The sequence below is a fragment of the Mobula hypostoma genome, chromosome 4, assembly GCF_963921235.1.
Source record: "Mobula hypostoma chromosome 4, sMobHyp1.1, whole genome shotgun sequence".
In the NCBI taxonomy this organism is placed as follows: domain Eukaryota; kingdom Metazoa; phylum Chordata; class Chondrichthyes; order Myliobatiformes; family Myliobatidae; genus Mobula; species Mobula hypostoma.
Window position 1 is genome coordinate 146287657 of NC_086100.1, and position 20178 is coordinate 146307834.

A 20178-nucleotide genomic window follows, 5' to 3' on the forward strand; every position below is an offset into this window, starting at 1 on the left:
ATATGATTGTGTTCAACTTGAAATTTGAATGGGAGAAAGTAAAGTCTGATGTAGCAGTATTTCAGTAGAGTAAGGGAAGTTACAGTGGTATGAGAGAGGAGTTGGTCAAAGTAAATTGGAAGGAGCTGCTGGCAGGGATGTCAGCAGAGCAGCAATGGCATGTGTTTCTGGGAAAAATCAGGAAGGTGCAGGACATGTGTGTTCTACAAATGAAGAAATACTCAAATGGTAAAGTAGTACAACCGTGGCTGGCAAGGGAAGTCAAAGCTATTGTGACAGCAAAAGAAAAGGCATACAACAAATCAAAAATTAGTGGGAAGATAGAGGATTGGAAAGTTTTTTAAAACCTACAGAGAGCAACTAAAACATCATTAGAAGGGAAAAGATGAAATATGAAAGCAAGCTAGCAAATTTTATCAAAGTGGAGAGTAATTTTTTTTCAAGTAAAAATAAAAGATATATGAGGGTTGATATAGGACCCCTAGAAAATGAGGCAGAAGAAATAATAACGGGGGACAAGGAGATGGCTGATGAACTAAATGAGTATTTTGCATCTGTCTTCACTATGGATGTTGTAGTGTGTGAAGGAAGAAGGTGCAGTTACTGTTACAAGACAGAAGGTGCACAAAAAGCTGAAAAACCTAAAGGTGAATAAGTCACCCGGACCAGATGAACTGCACCCTAGGGTCCTGAAAGAGGTAGCGTTAGAGATTGCGGTGGCATTAGAAATGATTTTTCAAAAATCATTAGACTCTGGCATGGTTCCAGAGGACAAGAAAATTGCAAATGTTACTCCAGTCTTAAGGGTATCCTGCACGAGGACTCCCAAGTCCCGTTGCATCTTAGAACTTTGAATTCTCTCCCCATTTAAATAATAGTCTGCCCGTTTATTTCTTCTGCCAAAGTGCATAACCATACACTTTCCAACACTGTATTTCATTTGCCACTTTGCCCATTCTTCCAATCTATCCAAGACTCTCTGCAGACTCTCTGTTTCCTCAGCACTACTGGCCCCTCCACCTATGTATCATCAGCAAATTTAGCCACAAAGCCATCTACAGTAGGTACCAATATGTACTAAGACATCTGGATGCTCCCCCTCCCTTTCCAAAATGTTGTGGACGTGATCTGAGACATCCCTGACCCTGGCACCTGGGAGGCAACATACCATCCGTGCGTCTCATTCATGTCCACAGAATCCCCTGTCTTCCCCTCACTGTTGAGTCCCCTATCACTACCACTCCCTTCTTCTCCCTCTTTCCCTTCTGCACCACGGACCCATGTTGAATACCTGTAACCCAGTCACCATGGTATTGTCCTGGGAGGTCATCCCCCACAAAAGTATCCAAAGCGGTATACTTGTTTTTGAGGGGAATGGCCACAGGGGTGCTTTGCTCTAACTGCCTATTTCTATTCCTCCTGTCGGTCACCCAGCTACTCACGTCCTGCAACTTTGGGGTGACTACTTCCCTGTAGCTTTGATCAATTATCTCCTCACTCTCCCGTACAAGCTGAAGGTCATTCAGTTGCTGCTCCAGATCCCTAGCACGGTCTTCAAGAATTTGCAGCCAGATGCATTTCACACAGATGTAGTTCCCCGGGAGACTCTGGGTCTCCCAGTTCTCCAACATACAGCATGAAAAGCACAGCACAGCCATTTACATGGTACAGTAAGAAAGGAAAAAAAGATAAAAAGGAAACCTGAACAGACGTTTTACACAGAGCTGACACCTCTTCCCAGCTGGAGCCTCCTTTGAGCCAAAGCCTCTCACTTCTACTCTCACCACCGGCCTACTCCCAACAATGGCCACCCCGACAATGGCTGCTCCGCTTATCCCTTCTGTACTTTTATTTAGTTCATAGAGCTCTGTTGACGCCGCTAATAGGCCACGTACAATGGACAAATGCCCTCAAAGCTCCGTTTTTAAATAACCACCGCCAACCTGCAAGAAATATCTCTTGGTAGAGCTCTGATGATGCCACTGATAGGCCACATACAATGGACAAATACCCCCGCATCTCCCCTTTTAAAGTCCAGGTAGCTGTGAAAATCAGTGGGTTTATAAAAGATATTAGTAGATAAGTTGCCTCCAGAGATATAGACAGAGAGATCAAGAAAGAGGAGAGAGGTGTCGGAAATGGATCAAGTAAACTTGAGGGCAGGGTGTAAGTTGGAGGCAAAGTTGATAAAGTTGACAAACTCAGCATGGGTGCAGGAAGTAGTCCCAGTGCAGTCAGCGATATAGAGTAGGAAAAGTTGGGGAGTGATATCGGTGTAGGCTTGGAACATAGACTGTTCCACATAGCCGACAAAAAGGCAGACATAGCTGGGACCCACATGAGTGCCCATGGCCACACATTATGTTTGAAGAAAGTATGAAGAGCCAAAGAAGAAATTATTAAGAGTGAGGACCAGTTTCGCCAAATGGAGGAGTGATGGTGGAAGGGAACAGGTGGGGTCTGTTGTTTAGAAAGAAGCAGAGAGTTTTAAGGCCCACCTGATGGGAGATGGAGGTGTATAGGGACTGGACATCCATGGTTTAATTGAGATGATCAGGGTCAAGGAATGAAGTAATTGAAATGATTCAGAGCCTATGAAGTGTCATAGATGTAGGTAGGAAGGGACTGAACTGGGGGAGGCGGGGGGGGGGCGGGATAAAACAGAGTCAAAGTATACAGATATAAGTTTGGTGGAGCAGGAACAAGCAGAAACAATGGATGCACCTCGATAGGCAGGTTTCTGAATTTTGGGTAGGAGGTAGAAATGGGAGGTGGAGATATGGAAATTATAAGGTTTGTGGCAGAGGAAGGGAGATCCCCAGATTTAAAAAGATCATTGATGGTGTGGGTGACAATGGCCTGGTTCTCCTTCATGTGGGGTCTTGTTTGAGGGGTAGGTAAGCGGAAGTATCTAAGAGTTATTGCCTGGCCTTGTAGCATAGAAGTCAGATGCAATAAAATGCAATAAAGTAGATCACATACTAAGAGGATGTCAGGCAGACAAATATAGTCTACTTAAGAAAAAGATGAAGATAAAAAGTCAAGTTTCAGTTTCAAAAAGAGCAATAATCTGCAAGCTGTTGATGAAGAATCTGAAAATGCTGAGAGTGACACAAAATGGTGTAGCCATGAAATTTATAGTGTAAAAATTAGCAATAGACAAGCAATGTGGCTCACACTAGAAGCCAATGACAAATTAATTAAAATGGATTTGGACTCAGCTGGTTCAGTCATTCCACGGAATGAGTTTGAACAGCATTCTAAAGATACCAAACTGAAACCTGCAGATATCCGATTAAGAACTTAAACTGGAGAAAAGTTAACTCCTGTGGGAATGACATTGGTAACGGTGAAATACAATACCCAACAAGCCAGCATTGTGGAGGCGTGACTGGCTGAGACAACTACAACTTGATTGGAAATCCATCCACCATTTGCATGTCACATCTCTTGCAATGAAGCCAACTGAAAGTGAATTAAGAAAGGTACAGGATGATGTAATAACTGTTTCCATGCTGTACACCACCAACCATTGCCTAACAGAGAGAAAACAGGTATTGGTGCCAATGTCTGTGCCTCTGCTTGGAAAGCATATTGGACAAAGGAAGGACCATGCTATTCAGAGGAATCATGAAAGTGAGGAAAGTATTGGTCCAACTACAACGGGGTTTGGAAGTAACAGATCTGAGAAAGCTTCTGATATGTTAATCAGGCAGTTATTTACAAAATGGGGCTATGCTTTAAGCTGGAAGAGAGTTTAAGGAGCTTCAGGAAAGTTACAAACATTCAGTTTTTGTGAAAATAAACAACTAGAATCTACTCGGCGTGTATTAGGGTTATTGCATGAACTTTAAGTAGGAGACAAAATGTTGCTTATAAAAACCAAAAACCAAACCCTAACTGGATGAACGGAAGGCCAAAAAGAAAGGAGTGAATGGAAATACTAAAACAGAGGATATGTCAGACGATGCTGTGAATGAAGAAATGCGTAAAGAGAGCAATGGAAGGGTTGATAAGAGAATACTCCAGTGAACTAAATGCACCTTCCCAAGATCAAGATGCACAAACTAGAAGAAGAAAAAGGAGCAAAGAGATGATGAGAAAGAATTAGAATGAGAAAGAGAAAGCTGTGAAAGTGAGAAGGAATGTGAGAAAAAAAAGAAAGGGATCGAAGTAAATCCAGAGAGAAAAAAAGAAGAGAGGTGTCCACAGCTGTCAGAACCAACTCCTGCAGACTCAAAGTCAATTTTTACAACGACCATAGAGGAGGGCCCAGAGCATGAGATTATCTTCACAGCTGTGTCTCATCGCTCAAGCAGAGTGATCCCCCTTATCAGGCAAGATGTTATTCCACAAGAGTAAGAAATCCTCCACAGCAATTAAACTTTAAGCCTGAATGGGACAATCACTATGCTCTGGATGTCCATATAAAGCAGTTGCATTATATGATATACTGTGTATATAGTTGAAATACATTCTCTACTGAGTTGGAATTTATAGCTAAGCAGGAGGAGTGTACGTACTTAATATTTCTTTATATTTTAGCAGTCATATATGTATGTTGTTTGATTAAATATTCATGTTCATTTAAATAATTAATTACAGGTGAAATGTAAAAATATATTATTTGCTATGTCATCACGCTACCATGTAATACATGCACACCTTGCTTAAAGTTACAACAGAATTTTGGACTCCTGCATTCATTTGAATTAATTTAATGTTTTGAAATTACAAAACATAACATCATTTGACCAGCTGCCCTCTCCCTCTCACTCGCTGCTGCTAGAGAAAGGCGCAGGAATCTTGGGTCTTGGGCAAGGTTTGATCAGGGGGTTTGTGGATTGGACTCCTTTTTAGATGACTCTGCAGTTCATGATATTTGTGTTTCTGGTTTCTAGTTACTCCTTTTTATTGCTATTTTGCATGATTTGGATTGGTTCTGCAGTCAACGAGTGACACAACACTAAATTGAACCGAACGGAACATTTCCAGACTGTTTCAAGGACTCAGGTTTAATGCTTAATATTCTGTGTATTATTCACTTGTTTTTTTTGTCATTTGAATAGGTTTTTTTGCATGTTGGGCATTTACTGTTTTCTTTGAATGGATTTGATGGTGTTTCTTTGTTTCGTGACTGTCTGCGAGAAGACAAATCTCAGGATTGTATTCTGCATACCTACTTTGATAATAAATGTACTTTGGATCTTTGAGATTTTTGAATCTTTAATAAAGAGATACATAATGATTATCTTTACTGACAAATGAAGCAGCAAATGATTTTTTACAACCCAAAAGCACAGGAAACATCTCACGCTGGCTTGGTAACAGCGAGATAGTTACAAGAACATATAAGGTTGGATGATATATTTCAAGATCCTTGCAAGCTTGATGTATGCATCAGTATTTGAATAATAAATGGTTGGGCCAGTTGGCATTAGCTTTTCTCTGCTTGTATTTTTTCTTCTGTCATTGGTGTGTGAACACTGGATACACAATGGTAATAATGACAATTACTGTATGCACCTCTACAATTTTTGTTTGCAGTAAACATATTTTATTTATATAAGTACAGCCATGTATTCAAGTTTATCCATGAGATATTTTTAAATGGTGTTTACCCTTTTCAGCTTGTTCAGAATTCAGATACACCAGCAAAGGAACAAAACCGTTCAAATGATGGAAGAAGCAGCAGAGATTTTCAAGTGTAGTGGAATGAAAGATATCACATGCTTACAAAGGATAATAAAATATCTTAATCAATGATAATCTTTCAAAATCACTGTGGCACTCAAGAGAATGGTTTAATTATTGCCATGCTTTGGGGCACATGCTTTCAAATAGGTTTGTTGCCCCTGCCTTATGGTCCCCCTGGCTGCCGCCGTTAGCTGTATGCGAATGTTGTACTTCAAAATGGTGATGAGCTTAGGCTTTGGAGACTGAATGTTGTTAATGAAAGGACACCATGGAAAAAATACCCAGGCAATTAAATGAAAATTCTTTATTGATGTTAGAAAATTGCTAATTTGTGCAGCTTTGATCAAAACAGACTGGCTCTCTGGCCTGCAGTCAATGAATGACATGGTACTTAATTAAACTGAACTGAGCTAAACTGAACATTCCTAGATTGTTTTAATGATTCTGTGGTTTGATGCTTTATACTCTGTGTTTTTCATTCATTTTTTTTTGCCATTTGTGCGATCTGTTCTTTATTTTCACATTGAATGTGTGTTGTGTTTCTTTGAATGGTTTCCATTGTGTTTCTTTGTCTCATGGCTGTCTGTGAGAAGAAAATCTCAGAGTTATATAATGCATACATACTTTGATATAATAAATGTACTTTAAATCTTTGAAAATTATTAAAATAGTTTAAGATTCTGTTTTCTAATGTGGATCGATTTGGATCACATGATTGATCAGTGGTTAAAAACAAAATGTTCATTACATTAGAAAATAAACCAGAGCAACTTTTTACCACTGATGCAGAGAAATGTATCACTATAAAATGTTATTTTCTACTGTAATGAACAATACATTATCCATAAATATGTACATTTAATGCAAAATCTGGTTTTGCTGTCTGAAATTTAACTCAAGTAAAAGAACAGCAAAAATTCATGAGTAATTATCATTACAGTTATTGATTACAGTTTTCCTCATCTGCACTTTGCAATTTTGTGAAGTTTTCCACTCAGCATTACTGTTTAAAAGAAAGATTCCTCCAAAAGTCATGAACCTAGAAATCGAATCCATTAGCACTCATGTTTCTTGTACCAATCATACACAAAAGCAACTTAACCAGATCTAGATTTCACTGGAGACCATTTAAGGATAAAACTCTGTCCATCAAGAAACTGGCCCAGCAACTTCTATGCACCAGTTGACATAACACAACTGATATTTTTCCAGCCTCAGTCATACACACTTTGACATCCAACACCACATGCATTTCCTTTCTTACTAACGTATACTTTTGATTTTAGGTATAACCCACAATCTCCTTTGAAGTCAAAGAAAAAGCTTGATAATGCCAAGAGAACATTCTCACGCTGAGAACACCAAGGGAACATCAATAAAAGGATCTCCATTCTGAATTCAATGCCTTGCACAAGTATCCGTCAACCTCATCTTCAAAGCACAGAATAGTTGAAGCATTATCACTGCTTATTCCATATCTGATTTTCATTCTCTACACATGCTGTGATCTCTGCTCAATGATCGCCTGTGCCTCATAGTAGTGTGGAGTCACTTGCTATGGGACAGGTTTCTCCCTCTGCCTTGCTCTCAGACTATAAATCTAAATAGCTCACACTGGACAAGAGAGACAGAATGAACAAAGTCCTGTTTGCTGCCTGGTGAGGGGAAGGTGCAGATTAATAGAAAAGTTGCAGTTATATCCTTTATGGCTAACAACAAGCAGTGCAGCACAGGGAATCTGTTTCAACCACAATACCAATTTAAACTGTACACAATAGCTTCCCGTCCATTCCCTGCCTGTTCAGATGCCTGTCCTAATGCTGTCTAAGTATTGTTGCAATGTATTTCAAGCACCTACTACTCTCTGTGTTAAAAACTTTCCTCATTAATTTCTTTTAAACTTTCTCCCATTTAAGCTATGCTTTCTAACATTAGATATTCACACCTTGGGATTAAAAAAAGACTGACTATCTATTCTATTGATGTCTTTCATAATTTTATATATTTCTGTCAAGTTGCCCCTCAGCCTCTGATACTTCAGAGAAACAATACAAATTTGTCCAACCTTTCCTTATAGCTAATACTCTCTAATCAGGGCAACATCTTGGTGAAAGTCTTCTGTACTCTGCAAAGTCACCAAATATTTTAAATAGTGCAGTGATCAGAGCAGTAATTAAATCTCCAAATGTGGTCAATCCAAACATTTTAAACAACTGTAACATGACATCCCAACTTTTATATTCAGTCCTCAACTCATGAACCCAAGTATGCCATATGCCTTCTTTGTCACCCTTTCTACTCTCAGATACTTAGCACTGCAGCATCCCCCCCCCCCCCCACATCAATGTTCCTCAGGGGAACCACAAGAGATTCTGCAGTTGCTGAACACACACTTGAATTTGGTTTTGTACCTGAAACCTCTAATGTAAATGCAACACCTTCATAATACATTTAGGTCCTGATGAAGGTGTTGAAACTTCAACTCTTTATTCTCCTCCAGAGATACTGCCTAACTTGCTGAGTTCCTCCAGCATTTTGAGTGTTTTGCTCTGTTTCCCTAAGGGTCCTGCCATATTCTGTATATTTTCATCTTACAGTTGACCTTGGTCTGGTTTAAATGCCATATGCTTGATGCAGGATCTCTACCCAAAACATTGATGCTTTTTTTCCTCCCTTTACATGCTGATTGACCCACAAAGTTCTTCAAGCAGTTTGCTTTGGCTCCATCTGCCATTTCTTTATCCATGTTTCTAACTGGCCTATATATTACTTTATCCATTAATAACCTTCCTCAATAACCACAACTCCAGATGCTGTGTCATCTGAAAACTTACTAATCAGCCCACCTGGGTTTTAGTTGCATATAGAGAAAATTGGCCTATATACGATTTTATCCTTAACCAACCTTCCTCACTGACCACAGCGCTATTGTGGTCCCATCTACAAACTTACTAATCAGTCCACATGGATTATCACAAACAAAAGATGCCCCAGCGGCGAGCCAGAAATGGAACTACCACATGTCCTCCAAAATCCCTGACTGGGAATTTTAAATAAATGTCAAAAGGCCAGAATTCTTTATTCTTTAGTGAAAAATCTTTACTTGAGGTTGAACAATTACAGTAAGTTTAAAGACACTAAGATACCATTCCTTTTCTTTCTATACATGTTCTACAAATGATCTCATGAGCTATAACCAAGTTCTCACTCCCTGACTGCAGTACCCTCATGACTATGAAGTCTTCCTGTTGAGTTAAACCTCCTCTAGCTATGAAGAACTGTAGCTGCAACTTCCCTTTAATCTGACACTAAGCTTTTCACTTCATGCCTGCATTTAGCCAACATCTCCTTTCAAAGTTTCCTACCCATATATCTGTTCAAATGTTTTTCAAATGTTTACTCCACCTGTCTGAGTGACTGCCTTTTGCAATTCATCCAATATACATCCCACCCTCCGCATGAAAAAGATGCACCTCAGGTCCCTTTTAAATATTTCCCTTCTCACATTAAAGCCATGTCCTCTAGTCTTTGATTCTGGTTTCCTGAGCAAAATACTCTGCATTCACCTTATGACTTTATACACTTCTAAACGTTTGCCCATCACTCTCCTATTCTCTAATGAACAGAGTCTTAGCCTGTGCAACATGTTCCTATAGCTTGGTCCTCAAATCCCGGCAATATTCTCATAAATCATATCCAATTCTCCCACCATAGGCTAGGAATGAGATAGCTATTAATGTGACACCTAGCTTCAAATTCCTGGGTGTCAAGATCTCTGAGGATCTAACTTGGTCCCAACATATCGATGTAGTTATGAAGAAGGCAAGGCAGCAGCTATTCTCTATTTGGAGTTTAAAGAGGTTTGGCATGCCAACAAATACACTCAAAAACTTCTGTAGTTGTTTTGTTTAGAGCATTCTGACAGGCTGCATCACTGTCTGGTATGGAGGGCCTACTGCACAGGACCAAAAGACGCTGCAGAAGGTTGTAAATGCATTCAGCTCCATCTCGGGTACTAACTTACAAAGTACCCAGGACAGCTTTAGGGAGCAGTGTCTCAGAGAGGCAGCGTCCATTATGAAGGATCTCCAGCACTCAGGGTATGTCCTTTTCTCACTGTTACCATCAGGGAGAAGGTACAGAAGCCTGAAGGCTCACACTCAGTGATTCAGGAACAGCTTCTTCTCCCCTGCCATCTGATTCCTAAATAGACATTGAATCTTTGGACACTAGCTCACTTTTTTTAATATACAGTATTTCTGTTTTTACACTTTTTAAAAATCTATTCAATATATATAATTGATTTACTTGTTTATTTATTATTACTTTTTATTTTATTTATTGTTTCTTTCTCTCTCTGCTAGATTATGTATTGCATAGAACTGCTGCTGCTAAGTTAACCAATTTCATGTTACATGCCGATGATAATAAACCTGATTTTGATTCTGATTCTGATTCTGAATACAAGCTCACAGCAACATAATACAACAATGCATGGGAATAACAATGAAAATGCAATTACCAATAAATAAACACATCTAGGATAAACATGATTGGGGTAAACACAGACATAGATGATTGATCATTCCTTTAAGGGAAAGTAGAACTGTTATTTGTATGAGTACTGACACACCCTTGCAAATTTACCGGTTGGCAGAAAGCAATAATTTAGATCACACTAATATTAACTTAGGTTGAAATTGTATTGACAAAATATTTGAAACTGTAACAAATACAATAATACTATATAATACAAAATAAGGGGCCCATCAATATTCGTCTATAATATGCAACAAATTGTTAAAGCTCATTGCTGCATAATCAATCCAGTTTACTTCACTTTGTTTACTCACAGTACTGAAACAGTTTTGTGCTAAAGAAATCATTCTAGGAAAAAAACACTCAGCGTCCAAGGAAAAAGTGTTGAACTTTCTGCAAGGTCGTGTACTAACCAGCTAACTAAAAGTTATCGGTACATTCTCCATGAGATCATTGTCTGCACAAGGGTAGTCAGACAGCAGTATCTGTCCTTCCAGATGGGTTCTGCAAGCGTTTTACCACGTTCTTCTGTTATGTTCATTCTCTGTTTCATTCTTCTCTTTTCTCCTTCTTCGATTCTGCTCTCTCTTGAAAATAGCTATATGTTCTTTTCCCGCACTCTCCTAAAGAAATGTTTATCAAGACAAATTCAAGTATTATTGAAGTATAGAATATAAAGTATTCTATTGGCTAATTCAACAAGCTTAACTTAATCAAATGAATTTTTATTTTAAGCAGCAAAAATGAAATACTTAATTGTACAATGTAATTAAATGAACAGTTACTGCATTTTGAGAAAATCTGCAGAAACTAATATACCCAACAGCAAAACTGTATTAATAAAATAAATCATGGTCTTAAACAAAAGTACTACATGCATTTGCAATCATTCCAGCTTAGTGATGTCATTGCTACAACAGGGTAACTGAATCCGTACACAATAATCATGCTCCAGCTTCACCAATGTCTTGATAAAAATTTCAGTATGTTAAAAGCAAAATCATCATTTCTGAATTATTTTCCATGTGGTCATATACAATATGCTGTACAAATTCCCTAATTGCAAAGGTGTCGTATTTACAGTGGAGTTTCCAGGTACAAAGCCAATTTCAATGGAATTTGCACAATGGGATTACATTTTATATTGGAAAATAAAAACTTCAAGGCTTCTGTGAATCTGACCACATACAGATATGAAATGCCATGTGCCATCAAGTAGTCTTTCAAACATACAGCTATGTACTGTTTGAATGGTTTACAAATCAATAGGTTAACAGTTTCTGAGAATGAAACCTGTTACATTGCTGTATTGGGAATATCATAACCCTGTTGACAGTAAAAATCCACAGCAGGTTAGATATCCATCTCCTCTCTATCTCTCATTTGTTCTCACACCTTACAAATCCACAGTCATTTCCTCTCAAGGGCTGTGATGGATAATTATAGTATTGGTTATTCTCTGGACAGGAGAGCAACAAACTGTCTCTAATGCATGCAGTAATGATACTACACATGGCATTACAATTGTGCCTAATAGAATGGACTCCAAACAAATCTGGCAGCTCAAAACTACACTACATCTATGCCAGCTGCACCAAGTTGCAGCTCCTGAGAGACCATGTTAGGGATCTGGAGCTGTGGCTTGATGACCTACAGCTTATTAGGGAAAGTGAGCAGGAGACAGGTAAGAGCTACAGGGAGTTAGTCACCCTGGGGCTGTAGGAGTTAGATAAGTGGGTGACTGTCAGGGAAGGAAGGGAAGAGCTCAGATAGTAGAGAGCACCCCTGTGGCCACTCCCCTCAGTAATCGTGATCTTGTTTTGGATGCTGTTGAGGGGGGGTGGCCTTTACAGAGGGTGACCACGGCGATTGAGTCTGATTCTAGCACTGAGCCTGGTTCCGCAGTGCAGAAGGGAGAGGAGAAGATGAGGAATGCAGTAGTTGGAGGGAATTCCATAGTGAGGGGAACAGACAGGAGGTTCTGTCAGCCTGATAGAGATACCCACCGGATACCCAGGTGCCAGGGTACGGGATGTCTCAGATCGGGTGCAGAGGATTCTGAAGGGACAGGGTGAACAGCCAGAAGTCTTGGTACACATTGGTACCAATGACCTAGGTAGAAAAAGGGAGGAGGTCCTGAAGAGAGAATTCAGGGAGTTGGGTGGGAAGCTGAAGAGCAGAACGTCCAAGGTAGTAATCTCAGGATTGCTGCCTGTGCCATGTGCTAACGAGCTCAAGATTAGCATGATCAGGCATACTAATGCATGGCTAAGAGACTGGGGTAGGGGGCCGGCATCGGGTTCCTGGATCACTGGGGCCTTCTCTGGGGAGGTACAGCTTGTATGAAAAGGATAGGTTACAGCTGAATCCAAAGCCAGGTTTCTTCTGGGGGAGTTACGACTTGTACAAAAAGGACAGGTTACACCTGAACCAAAAGGCAGGTTTGATTGAGCTGTTAGAGAGAGTTTAAGATAATTTGACTGGAGGATGAGAACCAGAGTGAAACGGCTGAGGAAGGGGAAAACAGAAATAATTCAAAGCTAGTGTGCAACAGAGATGATAGAAAGGAAAGGCAGGAGATGAGGCATAATCACAGCCAGTGGGATAATTTACAGGGCAATAGAGGCGTGGTGCAGTTAAAACCGAAAGCAACAAATACTAGACTGAAAGTGTTATATTTGAATGCACGCAGCGTAAGAAATAAAATGGACGATCTTGAAATTCAGCTACAGATTAGCAGGTATGACGTTGTGTCCATTTCTGAAACTTGGCTAAAGGACGGCTGCCATTGGGAGCTGAATGTCTGAGGATATACGGTGTATCGAAAAGATAGGCTAGTAGGTGGCAGAGGGGTTGATGTGGCCCTGTGTATAAGAAATAATATTAAATCATTAGAAAGGGATGGGGTCTCTATGGGTTGAGTTAGGAAGTGGCAAGGGTAACAGGATCCTAATGGCAGTTGGATAGAGGCCTCCAAACAGCAGCCAGGATGTGGATTGCAAATTACAGCAGGAGACAGAAAAGGCGTGTCATGATAATCATTGGGATTTTAACATGAAAGTGGGGGTTGGGAAAACTAGGCCAGTACTGGACCTCAAGAGAGAGAATTTGTAGAATGTCTAAGGGATGGCTTTTTAGAACAGCTTGTTGCTATGCTGGATTGGGTGCTGTGCAGTGATCCAGAGGTGATAAAAGAGCTTAAGGTTAAGGAGTCCTTAGGGAAGAGTGGTCACAATGTGATCAAGTTCATTTGAAATTTGAGAAGGAGAAGCTGAATTCGAACGTGTCTGTGTTTCAGTGTAACAAAGCGAATTACAACGGCGTGAGAGGGGAACTGGCCAAAGTTGACTGGAGATGGACACTAGCAGGGAGGACAGCAGAGCAGCAAAGGCTGGAGTTTCTATGAAAAATGAGGGAAGTGGAAGACAGATATGTTCCAAATAAGAAGATATTTTTGAATGGAAGAAGGACACTACCATGGCTGACAAGTGAAGTCAAAGCAAAAGCAAAAGAGAGGGCATACAAGGAAACCAAAGCTAGGGGGAAGATAGGGAAGCTTTTAAAAACTTGCGGAAGGAAAATAAGAAGGTCATTAGGAAGGAAAAGATGAATTATGAAAGGAAGCTGGTGACTAATATCAAAGAAGACACTAAAAGCTTTTTTAAGTATATAAAGGGTAAAAAACAGTCGAGGGTAAATATAGGACAATAGAAAATGACACTGGAGATATTGCAATGAGAGACACAGATGGCAGAGGAAATGAATGTGTATTTTGCATCAATCTTCACAGTGGAAGACATCTGCAGTGTAGTGGACATTCAAGAGTGTCAGAGAAGTGAAGTATGTGCAGTGAAAATTATGACTGAGAAGGTGCACTGGAGGCTTAATGGTCTGAGGGTCAATAAATCTCCTGGACCTCATGGAATGTTCCCTTGGGCTCTTAAGGAAGTAGCTGGAAAGAATGCAGAGGCACTAACAATGATCTTTCAAAAATTGATAGATTCTGGCATTGTACCAAGTGACTGGAAAATTGCAAATGTTATTCCACTATTTACAAAGGATGGGAGGCAGCAGAAAGGAAACTATAGACCTGTTAGCCTGACGTCAGTGGTTGGGAAGTTGTTGAAATCGATTGTTAGGGATGAGATTACAGAGTACCTGGAGGCACATGACAAGATAGGCCAAAGCCAGCATTGTTTCCTGAAAGAAGAATCCTGCCTTACAAACCTACTGCAATTCTTTGAGGAAATTATAAGCAGGGTAGACAAGGGAGATGCAGTAGATATATTGCACTTGGATTTACAGAAGGCCTTTGACAAAGTGCCGCACATGAGGCTGTTTAGCAAGATAAGAGCCCCTGGAATTACAAGGAAGTTACTAGCTTGTGAAGCATTAGCTGATCAGCAGAAAATAGAGTGGGAATAAAGGGATCCTATTCTGGCTGGCTGCCAGTTCACAGTGGAGTTCCACAGGGATTGGTGCTGGGACTGCTGCTTTTTACGATGTATGCCAATGATTTGGACTACGGGATTAATGGATTTGTGGCTAAATTTGCTGATGATTCAAAGGTAGGTGGAAGGAAGTGTTGAGGAAATAGAGAGCCTGCAGGGAGACTTAGATAATTTATAGGAATGGCAAAGAAGTGGCAAATGAAATACAATGTTGGAAAGTGTATGGTCATACATTTTGGTGCAAGAAATAAATGAGCAGACTATTACTTAAATGGGGAGAGAATTCAAAATGCGAGATGTAAAGGCACTTGGGAGTACTTGTGCAGGATACCCTAAAGGTTAACCTCCAGGTTGAGTCAGTGGTGAAGAAGGTGAATATAATGTTGGCATTCATTTCTAGAGGGATAGAATATAAGAGCAGCGATTGATGTTAACGCACTATAAGGCACTTGTGAGACCATACTTGGAGTATTCCGTGCAGTTTTGGCTCCTTATTTTAGAAAGGATATACTGACATTGGAGGGGGTTCAGAGAAGATCCACAAGAATGATTCCAGGAATGAACGGGTTACCATATGAGGATCGTCGAACAGCTCTTGGGCTGTATTCCCTAGCATTCAGGAGAAGGAGGGAGATCTCATAGAAACATTCCAAGTGTTAAAAGGCCTGAACAGATTAGATATGGCAAAGTTATTTCCTGTAGTAGGGGATTCTAAGACAAGAGGGCACGACTTCAGGATTGAAGGACGTCCATTTAGAACTGAGATGCGGAGAAATTACTTTTGTCAGAGTGTGGTAAACCGTGGAATTTGTTGTTATGAGCAGCTGTGGAGGCCAAGTCATTGGGTTTATTTAAGGCAGAGATAGATAGGTTCTTGATTAGCCAGGGCATCAAAGGGTATGAGGTGAAGGCAGGGGAGGGGGGATGACTGGAAGAATTGGATCAGTACATGATTGAATGGCGGAGCAGACTCAACGGGCTGAATGGCCTACTTCTGCTCCTATATCTAATGGTCTTATACACACCAATGATTTGCAATGGACCATCAGCAGCAACAGAAACAATCACCCAAATAATTATTGTGGCTTGTGAAGTGATTGGTCTCCATCACTGATTCTTGTGGCATCCTGCTAGTGATGCCACTATTTAATCTTACCACCTGTTTTGCTGCTCATTATCATACTTATCTATTATCCTCAACATCATGAACTCTAATTTACTTTCATAATTTCATATGGCACTTTATAAAATGCTTTCTGGAACTTCAAATGAAGTATTTCAGCTGCTTCACCCTATCTATTCTGCTAATTACAGGCACAAAAATTACTTTAAAAAGATTGGTCACACATGATTTCCTTTCATAAAATCATGTTGACTATCCGGAATCCAATTTTTATTTCTAAGTACCCTGTTACATCTTTCTTAATAAAAATTCTAGCATTTTCTCAACTAATGATGTTAGAATATTGGTTTGCAGTTCACTGTTTTCACTCTATCTCTTTTCAAAAATAATGAGCTTGCATTTGCTACTTCCAAGTTGTCAAAGTTCAAAGTTCAAAGTAAATTTATTATCTAAGTGCATATATGTCACTATATTCAACTCTGAGATTCATTTACTTGTGGGCATACTCAATAAATCCATAATAGAATAATAAGCATAATAGAAGCAATGAAAGACCAAACCAATTTCGGTGTTCAACCAGTGCGAAAAAGACAACAAACTGTGCAAATACAAAACAATAGAAATAATAATAATAATAATAATAAATAAATAAGCAATAAATATTGAGAACATGAGATGAAGTTTCCTTGAAAGTGAGTCCATAGGTTGTGGGAATATTTCAATAATGGGGCAAGTGAAGTTGAGTGAAGTTATCTCCTTTGATCAAGTGCCTGACAGTTGAAGAGTAAAAACTGATCCTGAACCGAGTGGTGTGCGTCCTGAGGCTCTTTATTCCAGATGACAGCTGCAAGAAGAGAGCATGTGATAGATGGTGGGGGTCTCTGATGATAAATGCTGCTTTCCTGTGATATCTCTTAATGTAGATGTGCTCAATGTTAGTGAGGGCTATACCCACGATGGACTAGACCATATCCATGACTTTTTGTTAGATTTTCCATTCAAGGGGTTTGGTGTTTCCATACAAGGCTGTGGTGCAGCCAGTCAATATAAACTCCACCACATATGAATAGAAATTTGTCAACGTTTTAGATTTCATGCCAATCTTCTCAAACTCCTAGGGAAGTAGAGATACTGCTGTGCTATTTTTGTAATTGCACTTATATGTTGGGCCTAGGACAGGTCCTCTGAAATAACAACACCAAGGAATTTAAACTTGCCGACCCTCGTCACCTCTGATCCTCCAGTGAGGACTGGCTCATGAACCTCTGGTTTTCTCCTCCTGAAGTCAATAATCACCTCCTTGGAATTGATGACATTGAGTAAGAGGCTGTTGTCGTGGCACCGCTCAGCCAGATTTTCAATCTCCTGCCTATATGCTGAATCATCACCACCTTTGATTCAACCAATGACAGTGGTGTCATCAGCAAGCTTGAATATGGCATTGGAGCTGTGCTTAGACACACAGTCATAAGTGTAAAGCTAGTAGAGCAAGGGGCTAAGCACACAGCCTTGTGGTGCACCTGTACTGATGGAGATTATGGAGGAGAGGTTGTTGCCAATCTGAACACACTAGGTTCTGTAAGTGAGGAAATTGAGGATCCAATTACACAAGGAGGTATTGAGGCCAAGTTCTCAAAGCTTATTGATTAGACTTAAGTTGATGATGGTACTGAATGCCAAGCTGTAGTTAATGAAGAGCTTCCTGATGTATGCATCTTTGCTGTCCAAATGTTCCACGGTTGAGTGAACAGCCAATGGGATGGCATCTGCTGTGGACCTGTTGCTCCAGGAGGCCAATTGGAGCAGATCCAGGTTTCTTCTCAGGCAGGAGTTAATATGTTTCATCCCCATCCTCTCAAAGCACTTCACTACTGTGTATGAAAATACTACTGGATGATAGTAATTGAGCCAATTTACCACACTCTTCATAGGCACCGGTATAATTGAAGCTTGCTTGAAGCAGGCGAGTACCTTAGACTTCCAAAGCAAGAGGTAAAGATCTTGTGAACACTCCAGCCAGTTGATCAACACAGGTCTTTAGACCATAAGACTATAAGCCATAGAAGCAGAATTAGGCCATCGGGCCCATCGAGTCTGCTCCTCCAAAAAGGATGGCTGATCCTTTTTTTTAAATCTCCTCCTCAACCCCATTTCCTGGCCTTCTCCTCATAACCTTTGATGCAATGTCCAATCAAGAATCTATCAAGCTCTGCCTTAAATAAGCCCAACAACCTGACATCCACAGCTGCATGTGGCAACAAATTCCATAAAGTCACTACCCTTTGGCTAAATAAATGTCTCTGCATCTCTGTTTTGAAAGAGCATCCCTCTATCCTGAGGCTGTGCCCCCTTGTCCTAGACTCTCCCACTATGGGAAACATCCTTTCCACATCTACTCTGTCTAGGCCTTTCAACATTCAGAATGTTTCAATGAGATACCCCCTCATCCTTCTGAATTCCAGAGCCATCAAATGTTCCTCGTTAGATAACCCTTTCATTCTTGGAGTCATCCTTGTAAACCTCCTCTAGACCCTTTCCAATGCCAGTACATCTTTTCTAAGATGAGGTGCCCAAAACTGTTCACAATACTCAGGGTGAGGCCTCACCAGTGCCTTATAAAGCCTCAGCATCACATCCTTATTCTTGTATTCCAGACTTCTTGAAATGAATGCTAACATGGCATTTGCCTTCCTCACAGCTGACTCAACCTGCAAGTTAACCTTCAGACTGTTCTGCACAAGGTCTCCCAAGTCCATCTGCATCTCAGATTCCTGGATTTTCTCCCCGTTTAGAAAATAGTCCACACTTTTATTTCTACTACCAAAGTGCATGACCGTGCATTTTCTAACATTGTATTTCAATGTTGTACTTGGACAGGTACCCCACCTGGGCCGGATGCTTTTCATGGGTTCATCCTCCTGAAGGCTTCTTGTATTTCACCTCAGAGACTGAAATCACTGGATCATCAGGGGCTGTGTGAGTTTGTGATAGTTCCTCCAAGTTTTGATGGTCAAAGCAAGCAAAGAAAGCATTTAGCTAATCTGGAAGTGAAGCTCTGTTGTCACTCATGTCATTTGATTTAACATTATAAGAGGTGATTATACAGAAGCTCTACCACAGGTTGTCAGAACCATTCGAGAATATATGGAAATTTGGAAGATGACAACCAGTGAATGCATCATCACCTACCTCTTTCTCAGCCAAAAAACACATTTTAAAAGGTGCTGGGAATTAATTATTTTTCAGTAACATTATTTATTTCCATTCTAATTTACTTTTCTAATGCTGATTTCTTTCAGCTCTTTATTTATTTGTTTTTTTCACTATTTCAGGAATTCTTTCTGGGTCTCCTTCATGAAAACGGGACAAAATAATTTCTCTGCCAGTTGCTTTATGAAATTCACAGCTGTGCTATTCACTTATGAGTTTTTCCTTCAAAAAGGGTACTATTCCTGAGAATTTTTCTATAGTTGTTTACAACATTGAAAAAAGATATCCAGTTTTGTAGCAGAATCCAAGTCTCCTAGAGTGGTATCAGAGTTATACACATCCTAACCAATATCACCTCACCCATTTCCTACACCTTACTCACACCACATTTGACTTTATCTCTCATTCCAAGAAAACAATCATACAAAACCTTTGTTTCCCCAGTGGAATGAATAATGAATGAACATTTCAACATGTTCTGTAAATACTGGGATGTGGTTTTGAACGGCATATAAAATATTGGTTAGTATCTGGTAATTGAAATTATTATGCACAGGTATGAAATATAATATTTTAATGTTAGATGTTTAAATTTCCACTGTAAGCACATTGCTACATTTATTTTGCCTCATGCTTGAACCTCCTATCTGATCTACTCATGTTGGAGCGGACAGCAGACCAAGGAACTGATTGTGAACTTCAGGAAGGAGAAATTGGGAGAACACACAGCAGCCCTCACTGAAGGGTCAGCAGTGGAAAGGATGAGAACTTCAAGCTCCTGGACATCAATATCTCAGAGGATCTATCACGGCTCAACATATTGATGTGATCATGAAGAAGGCTTGTCAGTGGCTCTGCTTCATTAAAAGTTTGAAGAGATTTGGTATGTCACGAAAAGCTCTTGCAAATTTCTGTAGATGTATAGCAGAGAACATTCTGACTGGTTGCAACTGCCTGGTATGAAGCTACAATGAACAGGATCGAAAGGGGCTGGAGAGGATTGTAGTCTCAGCCAGCTCCATTATGGCTCAACCATCTCCACCATCAAAGACAGTTCAAGAGGTAGTGCCTCAATAAGGCAGCATCCGTCATTAATGTCCCAGATAACCTATTCTTGTTACTACGTTCAGAGAGGAGGTACAGGAAGCTGAAGACTCG